The sequence below is a fragment of the Mytilus galloprovincialis genome, chromosome 4 (assembly GCF_965363235.1).
Source record: "Mytilus galloprovincialis chromosome 4, xbMytGall1.hap1.1, whole genome shotgun sequence".
In the NCBI taxonomy this organism is placed as follows: domain Eukaryota; kingdom Metazoa; phylum Mollusca; class Bivalvia; order Mytilida; family Mytilidae; genus Mytilus; species Mytilus galloprovincialis.
Window position 1 is genome coordinate 21,724,854 of NC_134841.1, and position 18,115 is coordinate 21,742,968.

Consider the following 18,115-nt stretch of genomic DNA (forward strand, 5'->3'; position numbering starts at 1 on the left):
AATAAGCATATTTAGGTTTTCCCGTTTGAATGGTTTTACACTAGTAATTTTGGGGCCCTTTATAGCTTGTTGTTCGGTGTGAGCCAAGGCTCCCTGTTGAAGGCCGTACATTGACCTATAATGGTTTACTTTTTTAAATTGTTATTTGGATGGAGAGTTGTCTCATTGGCACTCACACCAAATCTTCCTATATCTATATGTGGTATGATAGCAAATCAAGTAACTCAGTACAGACTTTTCAAATTTTCATGAGTCCAAAACTCACAGACTACTGAGAGTTGCATGTATGAAATTTTCCACAAGAGAGCAAATCTCTTAGAGGTGAATTATAGGTCAGGGATAAATAAATAAGCTTTATTTAGAGTCGGCAAGGTATATAAAAATAGGGATCTCAGAATCCAGGATTGTGTACCTAATTTTAAAAAAAAAGGGGGGGGCTTACCCTAGACCCCTTTGAATGTTGCACAGGCTGATGTAACAATGTGCAGTGTGCCCTTCGAATAACAAAATTAATATAGTTTCCTCAAAGCCAATTGCAACATTTCACGAACTTTATTCCAAATTACATGGGCCCCTTCACCTAAACTCTAGGAAAATCACTGAATAGGTAAAGGACGGTTAGAAATGAGCAAAAGATTTACTGCATAGTCAGATATAAATGGCCCTGAAATACTGACTGTGATATTTTCCATATTCTGCATCATACTTATCTTATTAAAATTTATCAAAAATTCTATACATGCTATAACTTGTATCCAGAAATAATTACTTGCCTATTATTGTTGTATTCAAAACATTGATAGAAAATTTAAGTAAAAAATATAATGGACAGAACCAACCAATTCTAGAACATTTGGTGAATGAGCGAAACAACAAAAGGCTGAACGGTTTCATGGTCTAAACATCTCGAAAGCACCACAAGTTGTTGCATAAATTATATACATTTTATATATTATAATACAAAAAATACATATATATAAATGAATTCCATTGCAAAGTAAATCTTAAAAGGTTTCCAATCCATTGTGGAAATTTGTCCCAACCTAGTTTTGACTAGGTTTTTTAGCCTTAGAGGACTCAGAACATATGGTACTACATGTACTTTGTGTATGGATGCAGTTTCAATAGTTTGAAGTTAGTTTCAGGTTTGTGTTCACTCACAATGGTCATGGTTTTTTATAGTTTTTTTAGCTGGATAAGTTGAATATCACAATCTACATGTAAATTGTTCCAGAATCCTTATGTTTTTTTAGGAGCTACCATTTCATTTGATTTTTATTAGGGGCTAGGGATGATATTTGAAAAAGGCAGGGCAGGAGTTTTGATTATAAAAAAATGGCAAAAATAAAGGCAGGATGACAATTTAAGTAAAAAAAAAGGATAGCCCAATTAATATTGGCAAGACCTAATAGACATGTCGATGATAGAGTGGAAAAAAAAATGCAAGACAGAGATTACAACTAAAAAAAATGCAGGGCAAAATTTTTCATCCTACCCCCCCCCCTAAAACAATTAAATTTAATGCTTTGTTTAGGGGGGGTCAGAGGGGTCCTGATCCCGAAATCCTGGGCTTAAAAACATGAAATCCCGAGGTCCCGAATTCAAAGAAATTTAAATCCCAACATCCCAAAATTCTAAAAAAAATCCCGGGTCCCGAAAGGATCAATCCCGAAATCCCGAGTTTAAAAACACCCGATCCCGACGTCCCGAAAAGGGTCATGCCCCCTGTTGTTTCTATGTAAACAAAAAAATATAAAAACCAGAAAACGCGATTCTATGAAATTTGATGATTTTCTGCAATACATTTTTTTGGTTTAGTTGAAAATCTTATATATATCAGCTGGTATATTTTTCCGTATAAATTGTTATATTTTGTTATATTTCGGCGCTATATAACTGATTATGCCATATGGATTTGGCTCATTGTTGAATGCTAATTATGACCTTTAGTGATAACCTCTATGACAATTGGTATCTGTGAAGGAGAGTTGTCTATATGACAGGATTGTTTTCCTTTATTTGTAGATACTTAGTTAGCCGAAGGCCGTTGAGCTTAGGAAAATAAATAAGAAAGACTGACTTTTGTCACAAAGGTCTTGGGTTTGAGTCCATGGGGAGAAATCGATTTTGAATGTAGAATTGCTTACACCTATATGGTGGATAGTTGTCTCATTGGCAATCATTCCACAACTCCTTATTTTCATATTTTTCTGCAATTCAGCACTGTGTAGAATCATGCTCTCTGGTTACATATTCTAATTGAAAATCATACCACATCTTATTATATATATACTGCTCAATAATAGAAATGATGGTTCAAATTTAAATACAGGCTTCAGACCTATCAAATTGTTCAAATAAAAAAAAATTACTATTTTGTTCGCCATAAATGAAAACAAATATGGGTATAAATACTAGTTTTTATGATTATGCGATCTCCTAAGGCAGGGAAAAAAGGAGATAAAGCCGCATATTTTTTTTTTTTTTTTTGATTTTCGGATACAATTCAATACATCAAAGGTGTATAGTAAATTTGACCTATGACCTCTGTAAAAATGTCACTAAAAGATATATGTCATGCCTATGCATTTTCACACTCCGCCAAGCAATGATATTAATATACATGTATAATAAATATATTTGTTAATCGACTTACCATTAGTGATTGCCAATGTTTAACTGAAAACGAGAAATAAAACAAATGCTTCTTTTTTTTATATATATTTTTTAGAAATAAAGAATATGAAAGAGAGTGTGGTTGTACACAACACAAACGCATGGAAGCATCAACAACTTTATCAAGAATCGTGATGTCAATAGTTTCTTTAATAAAGAGTTCAGTGTCAGAGCTCAGATATAATAAACAGCTGCGCCATGAGCGCATGATACGCCCGACGTCTTGTGTGGAAGTTTTATGCAATAATCATAAATAGTTTCTGAGAAAGTTTTAAGCAATAACCATATATTGTTTTTTAGACACGGAGGGACATGTAAAACCCCCAACCCTGTTTTTTTTTACAAAAAACTTAATATCACTAAAATAAAATTTTGAAATCAAAACCAAAAAGTATACAGATCTTTAGATTAATATAACAAAGAAGTGTGTATTAACAGTTATAAGCAATAATCATATATTGTTTTTGAGAAACGGCACAACATGTAAAAAAAACCTCCCCTTTTTTTACAAAATACTCAATAATTAAAAAATGAAATTTTGAATGATCACCAAAAAGTATACAGATCTTTAGAATAATATAACAAAGACATGTGTAAAGTTTTAAGCAATAATCATAAATCGTTTTTGAGATATGGCGGGACATGTAAAAAAACCCTCCCCCTTTTTTACAAAATACTCAATAACTCAAACATAAAATTTTGAATCTTCGCCAAAAAGTATACAGATGTTAGGATTAATATAACTAAGAAGTCTTTAAAGTTTTAAGCCATAATCAAGAATCGTTTTTGAGATACGGTGCGACATGTGAAAAAAACACACCCCTGTTTTAGTTACAAAGTGCCGTAACTCAAAAAGTTTAAATCTAATTTTCACCAAAAAGTATACAGATCATTTGACCATAATAAGAAACAACTATATTAAGTTTCATGAAATTTGGATAAGTCGTTCTCAAGTTACGGTGCGACATGTTTACGCCAGCCAGACAGACGGATAGGCAGACGGACAGATAGACGGACGGACAGACGGACACCGGACATTTGTATACCATAATACGTCCCGTCAAAATTTTGACGGGCGTATAAAAACATTGCTGCATCCATTTAAAACTTGTTCAATTCATGATACACCTGCGCCAGCTGGTTTCTATATTTTAAGTGTAACTTTAGAAAATGTATAGATGAAATTTTTAGGAGGCTGGTTGAATAGATAGGGATGTTGAATTGGTGGTCCGGTGACACCTAACGACAAATAATCTGCTCAATGAAATTCTGAGACTAAAACAAAGGCTTAAATGGACTATCACATAAGATCAATATAAAAAAATATAATTAATATCAAAGATCATCAAAGTGAGAATTATAAGTAAAGGATATCTGTGAAAAGCTATTACTAAGAAACATTGTATAATTAAAGAACGAAGTTTTATGTAATGATAAAGGACAACACAATTTAAGGTCAGTGTGGAGTTCAAATAGTTTATTTTCTGTAGTTGTATTATTTTATTTTATTATTTTTATAACACTTGTTACATATCTTTTATTGTTTGTGTATTGCATATGTTATTGTTTATAATATTGACTGTATGCTATATGCCCTCCTGGGGCCCTAATTTGGTTAATAAAGTATTCTATTCTATCAGGAACATATATATACTGTTCCCAGATTCTATTAACTTATCCTTCGGAAGTGCTCCTTATATAGGAGGAACACATCAGTAAACTAAACAGTTACCATGGATCATTCCTGCGATGTGTTGCATGGATGGTATATTTTATTATAGAGCAAACATTTCATTTTGACGCATTGGATTTGTTTATTTTTTTTATTATTTCTTGAGATCCAATGGTAAGTCGTTCTAAATCAATTTTCTAAAAACCGAGTATTAAAAATAAAGAGGAAAACAAAATTATATACATATCTACTTTCGTTTTCTCTTGAAACCTTTTATAACACAACGTATTGGTGCCTCTCAGAGCTCTGGAAAGCTAGTACACCGGCTATGTTTTACTAATTTCATTAAAAAGAAATGCTCATGATTGCTGCAGGCCTTTAAATTTAGTTGTACGAGTTTGTTTTGAAATTTATGAAAGTTGACTGTTTATCCGTAACGACTCGATAAACGAAACAAAGATATTTATTGTTTACATTTGTTAAAACCCTTTTACCCATAAGAGGGTAAAATTAGGTATATTTACATTTAAATTATTATAATTAAGTGACAACTACATCATCATGCAACTTACATAAAGAGTAACATAGAATATTAAAATCGGTAAACAATATATGTATCTCATTTTATTGTCTATGTCCTTTTCGAACACTTCAATGTTATGAGCGTCCATGTTAAAACAATGATTCATTTTGTCGTTCTAGTACACATGCAGTAGCAATTAATATATATATATATGTGTGTATAGTGTTATCAGTATGTAAATATTTTGCTAATGTACGGTAAGGATATTGTACCCTTTCAAGTTTTGTTGTGTCAATACTTAAACATGGATTTTTTACAGAAAATCCACAGCCTTTCCCCTTGTACTCTATTTGACAATTAGGTGCTTGGTAAACAGAAGATTATTGCATGCAGTGCAAAGATATCGGTGAAAACAAATATAAATATGGACCAATTTAAGTACAACTTATGTGGTGTGCTCGACTTTAGTGACTCAGCACGAGGTGTTTTGGAATAAAAAGTCTGTTCTTGATTTTTTTATCTGAAAGTTGGAAAGATATCGAAAAACATCCTAAACTATCCAAGATCTTTCTCGAGCCACCAGTACTGGCTTTCCGTAGGTCCAAAAGCCTCAAAGACTTGCTGGTGAGAGCTGAGTTACTCTCTCAAGCAGGCTCTTCGTCAGTGGGCTCTTGTAAGGGTTGTGGAAAGAAACGATGTCTGACTTGCAAACAAATACTGATTACCAAGACTTTTAACAGTCACTCCACTGGTACAGAATACACCATATTTTGCAATGTTAATTGCAAGACTACAAATGTTGTGTATCTCCTACAGTGTAAATGTGGTAAACAGTATGTTGGTGAGTCAGAACAGCCGTTTCACAAACGAATGAACGATCATCGCAGCGCCTACCAATGCAAGCCAGACCTCCCTCTTAGTCGACATTTGAGATCCCCTGGCCACATTAAGGCAGATCTCAATCGTCTGACCATAACAATCATTGACCACAACTCTGCTTGGTCTAGGGAGGACTGACTTACTCGGGAAAGATTGTGGATAAGAAAATTAACAACTTTGGCACCAAATGGGATAAATGAAAAGATGAAGTTCGACACCATGCAGTGCTTCACATCTGGGTTATATTACTTATTATTACAATCTCTGTTTTTATTTCTTTACCTTACTAGCTCATCTCTAAAATAAATCTGTTGAATATAACAATTTAAATTGCTTAATTTTTTTTAGGGATGTATAAGTACAGTGGAGATCAGTTCTAACCTCTCATAAATTCTGTCAGAATCTGTCGGGAGAACTGTTCTAGAACAGTATGTAGAACTGTCAGCCTGACACCTTTTAGTCAGTTCTAGGTTAGAACTGTTCTAGCTAGAACTGATTTGGTCAGTTATACCATGGAAGTATTATATAATACTTCCATGGTTCTACCTAGAACTGATTTGGACAGTTCTAGCTAGAACTGATCCTGACAGTTCTACCCTAGAACAGTTTTAGACAGTTCTAGCTAGAACTGACCAAATTTGACCAAATCTTTGGTCAGTTCTACTTCTAGAACAGTTCTACGGTTAGAATTGATTTCAAATTCTACGGCCAGAATTAATTTATAAATTCTACGGCTAAAATTGATTTATAAATTCTACGACTAGAATTGATTTATAAGTTTTAAGAAATATTTGTCTTAATATAAAGGCTTCGGCAAAATAGCGATTAATATTATATAGAGTTTTGCTATTTTGCCGGTTTTATTTCAGATTTATAATCGGCAAGAGAACATGTTTAACCCCGCCATATTCTGCATGTATGTGCCTGTTCCAAGTCAGGAGCCCGTAATTCAGTGATTTTCTTTTGTTGATGTGTAACATAAAATATTTGTTTTTCTTTCATTTTTTGTACATAAATTAGGCCGTTAATTAGTATTATGTGTGTGTGTGTGGGGGGGTGTTATTATTTGAATTGTTTTACATTTGTTATTCTGGGAGTCAGTATGGCTCGTTATCACATAACAAAATTATCTGACCTCATTAACCAATTGCAAATGTAATATCTGTGTACGAGTAGTTTTCATACCTCGGACGGACCTGTTTAACAAAAATCTTTTGACCACATCAATCTAAACTGACATTATTTGCTCTTTCTTTCTGCAAATCTATATAGCTGCACAGTACTTCAGTTTTAATTTTAGGTCAAGAGGGACTGTACTACAGCAATATTGGAAAACAATTTTGTCATGTTTGTTCGCATCAATTTATAGTGCCAGCATGCAGGGGCAGATCCAGCCATTTTAAAAAAGGGGGGTTCCAACTATATGTTCCCATTCAAATGCATTGATCGTCAAAAAAAAGGGGGTTACAACTCATGAACCCCCCCTCCTTGATCTGCCAATGAGCCAATGTCCTCTTTTTATTCAAAATATTGAATCATAAACAAATATCAGTAGTTTTCATACTTCAGACTGAGTCGTATAATAAAATCTTTTGACCGCATCAACCAAAACTTACCATATTTGCTTTTTTTATGTAAATCTAAATAGCTGCACAGTAATTCAGTTATAATTGTAGGTCAAGAGGGACTGTAGTATATAAATAAATTATGTCGTGTAATTGCAGTAATTCAGAATACACCTATGGACCAATTTCCCATGTTATAACAGGAGACCTTAACATCGTTCGCGACCGAGAGTTAAAATCATTCCTCAGTAAAGGACCTAAATATCGTCCCCCGTCAACTATTAACTGGAATGAGTGTCGTAATATCATCAACGACTCACTCCGCGCCTACTGTTTGAAATGGGTAAAACGGGAAAAAGCTGACAAAAAATCTTTGGACTCTTTTTTTAATTCAGTAATGAAGATAGTTGATATTCGAATACAACATTTTAAAGAACATTTTACCCTCAACAAAAACTATAAAAACCCTATTTCGCGTATCAAAAATAAACTAACAGAACTAGCCAAGGAATTTGTTTTTGTCCCGGCTGATAAAGCTGCTAATAATATCATTATTGTTTGACGTAAATTTTATATAGAGGTTCTGCAAAAGGAAATCACGAATTCACCAACATTCCAACTGACTTCATTTTCAGAAAACGACATCTGTAACAAACATAAACTTTTAGCTACTTCTTTACAAGCAGAACCAAACACATTGAAAGTCCCAACTATGTACTGGCTTCCGAAACTGCACAAAAAACCTTACAAATATAGATTTATTTCATCTTCCAGCCATTGTTCAACTACTAAATTGTCTGTTTTACTTACTAGTACACTTGGTACAATAAAAAACCTGATAATAAATTGTTCAAATAAGGCCTTTGAAAATAGTGGAATTAATTACTTTTGGAGTGTCAAAAACTCGTTGGAAGTACTTGATAAATTGCATGCATATATTGGTGATTTTGAATCTGTTCAAAGTTTTGATTTTTCTACCCTATATACCACTTTGCCTCATATTCTTATTAAGAAAAAATTCACATCCCTAATTAACTGGGCATTTAAAAAGTCGGAATGCGAGTACATATGTTCAAACTCTTTTAGATCATTTTTTAGTAGCAATAAACAAAAGAACTATGTCAATTGGACATGCTTTGATACTATTTATGCACTTGAATTTTTACTTGATAACATTTTTGTTCGCTTTGGAGATTCCGTATATCGTCAAGTTATTGGAATTCCAATGGGGACTAACTGTGCACCACTTATTGCGGACCTGTTTTTGTATTGTTATGAGTTACAATTTATGACTAAAATCAGCAAAGACCCATCAAAACAACATTTGATACAAAAATTTAACAATACTTTTAGATATTTGGATGATATATTGGCTCTAAATAATGACGACTTCAGTATGTATACTAAAGAAATTTATCCTGTAGAACTTACTTTAAATAAAGCTAATGATAACCATGACCACTGCCCTTTCCTCGATCTTGATATCTATATCATAAACGGGAAGCTTAATACACAAATTTATGATAAAAGAGATGATTTTTCATTTCCTATTGTTAATTATCCATTTTTAGATGGTGACGTTCCCTTGTCACCATCTTATGGTGTTTATATATCTCAACTTGTACGATTCGCTCGTGTATGTAACAATGTATTAGATTTTAGCGAGAGAAATTTATGTATTACTGAAAAATTATTACACCAGGGTTTTCGATATCACAAACTGGTCAAAACATTTACTAAATTTTATCACCGGTATAAGGAAATAATTCGTAAATATAACTCAACATGCAGACATCTTATACGTTCAGGTATTTCACATCCAAAATTTTATGGAAATATTCTTTATAAAGCACAAAAATGTCAGTATTCTCCTCAGAAACTAACAAAACCTTTAAATAGACTTATTAAAAGGGGATATAGTTACGATACTGTTGTCAGGTCATTAAAGATTGCATATTTTGGCTTTAACATTGATTCACTGATAGGGTCTTTGCATCGGAACTAAACACATTTATTTCTAAAAAAACAGTTGTTGGCATGACACGGGTTATGTTCTTCTCATATATTTTATGATAGTATGATACTAAACCCCTAACGGGAGGGATTGTACCTGATATTCATATGATGAAGACATAATCTTTCAATCAGTTTAATTGAGGTCTGGAGCTGGCATGTCAGTTAACTGCTAGTAGTCTGTTGTTATTTATGTATTATTGTCATTTTATTTATTTTCTTTTGTTACATCTTTTGACATCAGACTCGGACTTCTCTTGAACTGAATTTTAATGTGCGTATTGTTATTGTTTTACTTTTCTACATTGGCTAGAGGTATAGGGGGAGGGTTGAGATCTCATAAACATGTTTAACCCCGCCGCAATTTTGCGCCTGTCCCAAGTCAGGAGCCTCTGGCCTTTGTTAGTCTTGTATGATTTTAAATTTTATTTTCTTGTGTATAATTCGGAGTTTAGTATGACGTCCATTATCACTGTACTATTATGCATATTTTAGGGACCAGCTGAAGGACACCTACGGGTGCGGGAATTCTCGCTACATTGAAGACCCATTGGTTGCCTTCGGCTGTTGTTTGCTCTATGGTCGGGTGGTTGTCGCTTTGACATATTCACCATTTCCTTTCTCAATTTTACAATATTGGAAATCAATGACCACAATTTTTTTTCTCGCATCAATTGAGAGTGCCAGCATTTCCTATTTTTATTCAAAATATCGCATCAAAAACAAATATTAGTTTTCATACCTCAGACTGACAGTAACATGTAATCATGTAACAAAATTATTTGTCTGCATCAATCAAAACTGCCCATATTTGACAGCATCAACCAAAACTGACCATATTTGACCGCATCAACCAAAACTGACCATATTTGACCGCATCAACCAAAACTGACCATATTTGCTCTTTTTTATGTAACTCTTATAGTCGCATAGTAAATCTGTAATATTTTTATGTAAGGATGGATTGTAAAATCATGAAAATACAAATGATAGAAATATTGGAACACAATGCTACCTAATTTCATTTGCATCAATTTAGAATGCCAGCATGTCCTCTTTTTATTCAAAATATTGCATCCTTAACAAATATCAGTAGTTTTCATACCTCAGACTGACTGGTATAACAAAATAATTTGTCCGCATCAACCAAAACTGACCATATTTGCACTTTATTATGTACATGATGTCAATCTTAATAGCCGCAAAGTAAATCACGTATATTTTTATATCAGGATGGATTGTTTAATATAAATGAAAGCAATATTGGAAAATAAAATTATGCTCACATCAGTTTATAGTGCCAGCATGTCCTCTTTTTCATCAAAATTTTGAATCGTAAACTAATTTCAGTAGTTTTGATATCTCAGACTGACTCATGAACACATGTATAACAAAATTATTTGTCCACATCAACCAAAACTGACCATATTTGACAGCATCAACCAAAACTGACCATATGTAAATCAGTAGTTTGTGATGGTTTTTTTTTAAACACAACTATTTAATGGCATCATCCAACACTCACATGACTGATTCATATACTTTATTTTAAAAATAAAATAAAAAGTACATGTATGGGAAGTTCTCTTCTTGGAATAGTATACTCTTAATATAATTTGAAGAAGGCAAAGAAAAATGCATGATTTTGTTTGTAGCCGAACGTCCAGGGGCAAATGTTTCATTCATGTTCAGATCCAGTATATTTTTCTGAGTTGCAGACTCCCAGATATCATTTATAATCGTTATGGATAAGTCTGGCTAAATTGACGAGATGGTGCAAATGTATAGTTTTTTTACGTTGTACAACACTTTTTTCATTAATATCCCATAATTCATCCACTGTACAATTTTCGTTTGAACATTTGTCAAAACAGAATCTTAAATGAATGTAAATCCAAGGCAAACAAGGTAAATTACGATTAAAATTCCATGAATTAAATGCAGAGTTTTATTTATAGTCCATCAGCTAGTTTTCAAAAGCGCTCTAGTTAAGGAGTTTGTGTTACACCCCAGGGTACCGCGATTTTTTTTGATAGAATTCAACTTCATTATCTTATTGATAAAATACAAGGTGTTAGACTAAAAGAAAAGTGTCCAAAAGAGGTTTAAAAACGTTCCTTTCAATGATCCCCTCATTAAGCTATCACGACTAAGTAATTTTTAATTAAAATTTTCAATATAAAGCGACTAAAAAAATTAAATTATAGGTTTAAACAACTAAAACAGATATAAAACTATCATATTTAATGTAACTCTGAAGATTTTTTGTTTAAAAAAAAATGTTTATTTACATTACAAACAATCCGATTTTTTGGGTTAAAATTAAGACATATTTTCTCATTTCATAAAGAAATTCATTATGCAATTATCCGTTTTTGTGAATTAAAATTTAAAATTGACCGGTATGCAATGTTTAAACTATTTGCAGTATTTATATATCGTCTAAAATATGAATTATTCAATAAAACATATGTACGCGCAAATACTCGTGAAATACCGGAAATCATCACATTACCGTCTTCGATTCAGTCGATAATATATTCATACCCGAGTGCACACATAAGCACTTTAAACATATTAATTTGCAACTGAAAACAAACATTAAATTGACGAGTATGTTGTTTTTGTGAGACAAATTATTTTATAAAGTAAATGTGTAAAAAAATATTTATGAAAAAATGACAAATAAAAGTTATTTTTTTGCGTTCTGAAAGGGTGCACTCTATCGAACTTAATAAAGGTGTGCTTGTTTACATTTTGTGTTTTAGCTCTGTCGTGATTGAGTTCAAATTGTTAGGTCATTTATTTGACAAACATTGCTTTAAAAGAAGGTCAAATAGTCAGTTTGGGAATTTGTTAAGACTTTTTACTTTCTTTGGCACACAACTATGTCGATTTGACATACCGTCTGGTTACTATTTATTTGCTTTTCGTAACGTATACATTGTTCCTCATTTGATAGTGTTTTTCCCCATTTTCTTTCCTTCTTGCTTGGATATATTGCTTCACTGTTCAATGAATTTAGTCTTGTTTTTTAAATTTTGTACATATTGTCAAATGATTTTGTTACTTTGTTTGCAGTCAGTTTTTTGCATATGACCGTCAAAACTATTCCCGATACATGTCAGTCTATTTGCTTCATATGCAAAATATCCATCCTGATGCGCATGAATATCTTTCATCTGGTTGTTTTTATGTTCAGAGAAGCTCTCATGGATTTTCTAGATCTCCAGTTGACCAAACAATAGAGCAAACATTGAACAGAGATACAAAAACAGGAGGTGGCATTGTTGGTTTCAGTGAAAATCAAAGTTTTACTAAATGTTGGTTGTTAAATGCACATGAAAGAGCTTCAATATCATTAAAATGTTCAGATTTGGCAGGAATTGTTAACCCTGAAACATCCGCACAAAAAGAACTTGAAAAACTCAATGAAGCGAGAAGAAACTGAATTTTAAAATTGGTTCAGACACTGCAAAGGAAGACAAATCCATTTGAAACGTCTAAGCAGTTATCTGGCTTTTCCTCGGATACTGTTGCTTCTTCGGAATTAAGGTGCGACCTTCCAAACGCGTATGAAAAGGGAAAGTCGGCATCAGAAAATGTCATTAATGAACGGCTTATTCAAAAGTCAACCAATATTCTCAAACTAATCAAAAGAAAATCATTGCTTACATTTTCAACAAAGGAAATAAAAGGTTAACAGTTAATGGGTGATAAGAACAGCATCATATTGAAAGCAGATAAAAATCTTTTTGGTAGCCTGCATGTCGTAGCCCAGACTAGACAGCCGGATATACGAGAGGTACTCCAGTTTGAATTATGTCCTCTTCCATGGTCTCTTGCAAACGTTGATGATACATCTGTAAAGACAAATAAATCTGTCCTATGTGGTCTTTAAGAAAAGGACGTTGAACAAATGCAAGCCATTCCTGAGGAAAGCATGTGGATATTTGATTGTACGGCAGTTCAATCCTTTACTAAGATACCAAGTACTTTTTTTCTGATTTGGCAATTGTTGTTTAATAAAAAACCCTTTTAATTTCAGAAAGAGCTCCCCGCATTGATTTTGTCACTGATCAGTATCCCACAATATCCATAAAAAATTTAGAACGAGATCGCAGGTCCTTTGGAGGTCAAATCATTACGACAATTTCTAGATCAAAACAATCTTGTCCTCGGCAATGGAAGAAATTTTAGTCAGTTGGTAGACTAAGACTAATACTATTAGTATAATAGTCCCAGTTTATTTGTATCATATGGAAGTCTGTGCCACAAAATATATGTTGAAAATGAAATAGTGACAAGTATAGAATGCATTGAGCTTCTAAGCATACACGAAGAAGCCGACACAAAGATGTTTCTTCATGCAAAACACGTAGCTGACAAAGGTTACGATTCCATTGGTATAAAATCGTCTGACACGGATGTGGAAGTATTGGCCTGCTATTTTCAGAATTATATCAGTTGTAATATTATTATTCCAAATGCAGATTAATAAATGTGCAATTATCATCTACTGCCCCCAACAAAAGATGCAATGTTAAAGCACATCAAACGAGCCAACTTTCAGGCAAAGATTTGGAAATCTGCTCTTCAACACAACACTGTTCCATCGCCAAACAACCATGGTTAGATTGTTAAGAACGATTTGATCAGCATTAATTATTGACTAGACCAACCGCCAGTGTTAGATGCTTTATTGATACTGATAAGCTGTTCATGTAAAGCTGGTTGTGCCACCAAAAGGTGTTCATGTGTTCGACAAAGTTTATCCTGTACAGATGGCTGCAAATGTACGAATGCTTGTAGCAACAAGAGTAATCAAATCGTTGATATGGCTGACGATGACGACGAAGATGATGAAGATGATGGTGATGATAATTCTATGGATTAACCTTCTATATGACATTAAAATGTGGTGATTCTGTTGTTAAACGAACTTTAATATAGATCTTGAAACCCTGACAGTTCTTTTATTTTTTTAGTGCTGTGTGTGTTTTTAATGACTGTGATATACATTGCTTATGTTTGTGTTTGTCATTGATTCCATGTTTTTCTCCCTTTCTTACCTTTGAATTTTTTTTCAACTGCCTTTACATAGGCGGATTTAGGGGGGGGGCCCGGGGGGCCCGGGCCCCCCCTTTTTGGGAAAAAATTTGGTTGCTTATATAGGGAATCACTGAAGCGTGACTGGAGCGGGCCCCCTCTTAGGTCAGTCAGTGGGCCCCCACTTATGAAAATTTCTGGATCCGCCACTGCTTTAGTTACTTGATGCTCTATGTTCAGTGTAAAAAATATACCCTTTTTTATCAAGAAAACTAGTATGTATGCTTTGTTTCATTCAAAATCATGAATTTTGGATATTACCCTCCCCCTTTTTTTCTTGGTCCTATACGATTTAAAAATTAAATAAAAATTAGCCTCCGTATTAATAAGATATGATTTGTTCAATTTGATAAGAGAAATAGTACCGAATACTTGGTTACATTTTCTGTTTTCTGTATATATGGGTTAAACAAAGATTTTCATATACTCTTAAATAAGACCCCTTTTAACCCCTTTTGGACACTTTTTCAAAAGTCTAACACCTCTTAAAATATTCTTCAGACATTACTCTTTAGATTTATACAAAAAAATTGCGGTACCCTGGGGTGTAACACAGAACTGAAATTTTACCTTACCAGCTGATGGACTATTAGGAAGAGACTGTTAAAAACGGGGAACGATGAAACGTAAACAATGATGTTTCCGTTTGCAATCTTATAAAAATATTTCTCCGATGAGTTGGATAACCTTCTATTCACTTCGATATTTGTACATGTAACGTAATAAAAGTCGTTTGATCAGTAAAAAATATAGAAAATCTGCTATTTAATATATAGCAAAGTAATTGGAAGTGATTTATTTCTTCTAAATTCTATAGTGCCCTTACTGCAGTGACGTCATTTAGAACTGTTCTACAGTCCTGACTGATTTAGTCACTTCTGTTGACAGTTCTACGATTAGAAGTGATTTGGACAGTTCTACCTAGAACTGATTTAGACCGTTCTACCCTAGAACTGATCCTGACAGTTCTACCTAGAACTGATTTAGTCACTGAAAATGTTTTAGTTCCCCAAATGCCTGCTCCGTAGAATAAAACGGGTTCTACCATAGTGGAATATAATTCTGTGTACACACTGTGAGTCATTCCACCAGCACTAATACACTTTCAATATAGCGCGCCTAGTTCCATGCTAGTTGACTTCGAAATTTCCTTAACTGCTTTGTCCATAGCCAAATGCTCGTTGAACCATATGCCGATGTATTTGTATAAAGAAGTGTACTCAATATTCAAGTCGGAATATTTGAATGGAAGTCCGATCGACTGACAGGTTTATTCCTGAAATGCATAACGTTATTTTTGGTTGGATTTATATCAATTTTCCATTCACGGCACCACTCCGCAACAGTATCTATAACATCTTCTGGAGATTTTCCTCGTCCGGAGCAATCAGTGCAATGTCATTTGCATATAAGATTATACTCAGCATAGTATCATCGATGCGAACACCACAATGTAGATTATTGATACGTTCAGCAAGGTCGTTGATGTAGGCGGCAAATAATGTGGGAGACAATAAACAGCCTTGCTTAACTCCGCAGTCCATATTAAACCATGATGTATGTCTGTCATTGACATGAACTGTATATCTAACAGAAATTTGCCTCTTATTCCAACTTTTCGAAGTTTATACCACAATAAATTTCTCTGTACAGAGTCAAAAGCTTTCCGCATATCAATAAAACTAACAAAAATTGAATGTTTTGAGATGTTCCTGTTTGAAATATCGCTAAATAAACTCCAAATATAACTACGTTTGTTGCGGAAAACAATATTGTTTCCTAAAAAAAAAAAGCGTTCAGGCGATTATTTAGTATGATAAAAAATATATCTTACTGTGCATGGACACAAACGTAATTCCCCGGTAATTTGATGGTAGTCGGTTGTCTTGTGTTCCTGGTTTGAGTATTGGATTACCTATCCCTTGGGTCCATTGCTCGGGTACTTTACCCAGTTCAAAGCAGCCGTTACAGATAACATATAACAGTTCAATTGAGATTTCATTTTTTGAGCACTTCCGCTGGTATTTCATCGCATCCAGCCGCTTTCCGAAGTTTAGCTTGCTCTACAGCAATAACGATTTCTTCACGTGTAAAAGCACAGTTTAAATTTGATAGGTCCATTTTGGTCATTTTCCGCAGAATACTCAGGTGTAGTCACAGTGATATTGTTTGCCTTAAATTAATGGAGAATAAAGGCTTTTTCACCTGGAGAAGAATCCCAATTTGAAAAAAAATGGCTTAAAATTATTCCTAAAAAACCAACTTTTTTCCCAAACAGTGCAGTCTCAGTAGTAATTGTGCATGAACACAAACTGAAAAACACTCATTTAAACAATTTTCATGCCTAAAATGACTATATGCGCACATTTTAGGGTCTATTATGTATCATCACTAACAAAATGGGGTCTTATTTTAAAGCAGGATTTGACTCTTGAAAATGGGTCTGTAAATTGAAGTTTCAGTCAAATTCATGGTTTATTTTAAATTTCCCAATTTGATGAAAATGACGCATATTTTCCCAATAAAAAAGGGTAGCGGTAGTTTTGAAAAAAGCCAACAATATCACTGAGTCACGTTTAAATTATTAGAAAATTATGTCTCAAAATCTGACTTCCAGTTATTCAGCACAATTTTTTCATCAGTGTTTATGTTTCCATCCAAGTCAACTGCATGTACTTCCCACGTGATTTGATTTTTCCTTTCATTTGCAATGCCAAGTTTTCCAATGCTTTTCCGAAATTCACGTTTGTTTATCGATTTAAGTTTTTCATGTAGTTCATTTTCCTTCTGAATTTGGTTTTTTCTTTACGGTTAATTCTATCAAATATTTTCTTTTCAGTACAATAATGTTCTTTTAAAAGTTTTATTTTTGAGCAGGGGGGCCTTAAATTTCAACCATTTCTTTTGATGATACGTTCCATTGAGTTTGTAATGTTTGATTCCAGTACGGCTTGTAAAACGACTTCGAACGTTTGTTTATATGTTTCTGTTGAAAAAGTGGTTGTTTTGTCTCCATTTCGTTCATTATCAATTTATGAAATTCGTCATATGCGTTTTGTACATTTTGATCTAAATATACGGAGTGTTCAATTTTCTCAATAGCATCCAGAACTTTATGTCACACTTCCATCACTTATTAAGAAATCATCTGGAATCTTGCGCGCATTACGTTTTATCTATACTTCGTTTGCGTAATGATTTGAAATTTCATCAACATTCACTGGGTAATATCACAAGATAAAAGCGAGTGGTCATGTATGCTTTCTGGGTTATAATTTAAAGTATTTATTACATCTGACATTCTCATTATTTTAAAATCTAAGACGGATTCTAACTGCTCATATGGCACAGAAATGTAACCAACCACCGATCTACCTTGAAGAGAAATATATGTAAAACCGTTTTTTCCAATTCGACCGTTTAACATGGCAAAATCTACGTCCGATAAAATTTCACAAATTAGATCATCGTTGTAATTTTCTTTGTACATTTTCCCGATTATGCCCTATCCACTCATAACCGGGTACGTTAAGCTTCATCACGTAAAAAAGTTTCACAAACTGCAAATATGTCAAAATTAACATGTTCTAATACTAAATTTCTAAAAGTCGAATTCTCGTTCTTGTGCATTGACCAACCGCGACAGTTCCATACACATAACCGCAACCTGTCCTAATG

The 18,115-nt window shown here is 33.5% G+C and overlaps 1 long non-coding RNA gene across 2 annotated transcripts in view; it reads left to right on the forward strand.

Annotated features, from left to right (window-relative positions):
* The window catches only part of LOC143071625 (uncharacterized), a 44,142-nt gene that overhangs the window by 16,290 nt on the left and 9,737 nt on the right, over nt 1–18,115 (forward strand). Inside the window, exon 1 of one of the 2 annotated variants that reach the window (XR_012976930.1) lies at nt 4,395–4,522. The exons of the other annotated variant lie outside the window; for it this stretch is intronic. This is a non-coding gene — a long non-coding RNA (uncharacterized LOC143071625). Of the gene's footprint in view, nt 1–4,394; nt 4,523–18,115 lie in introns of those variants that run through there. 2 annotated transcript variants of the gene reach the window in all.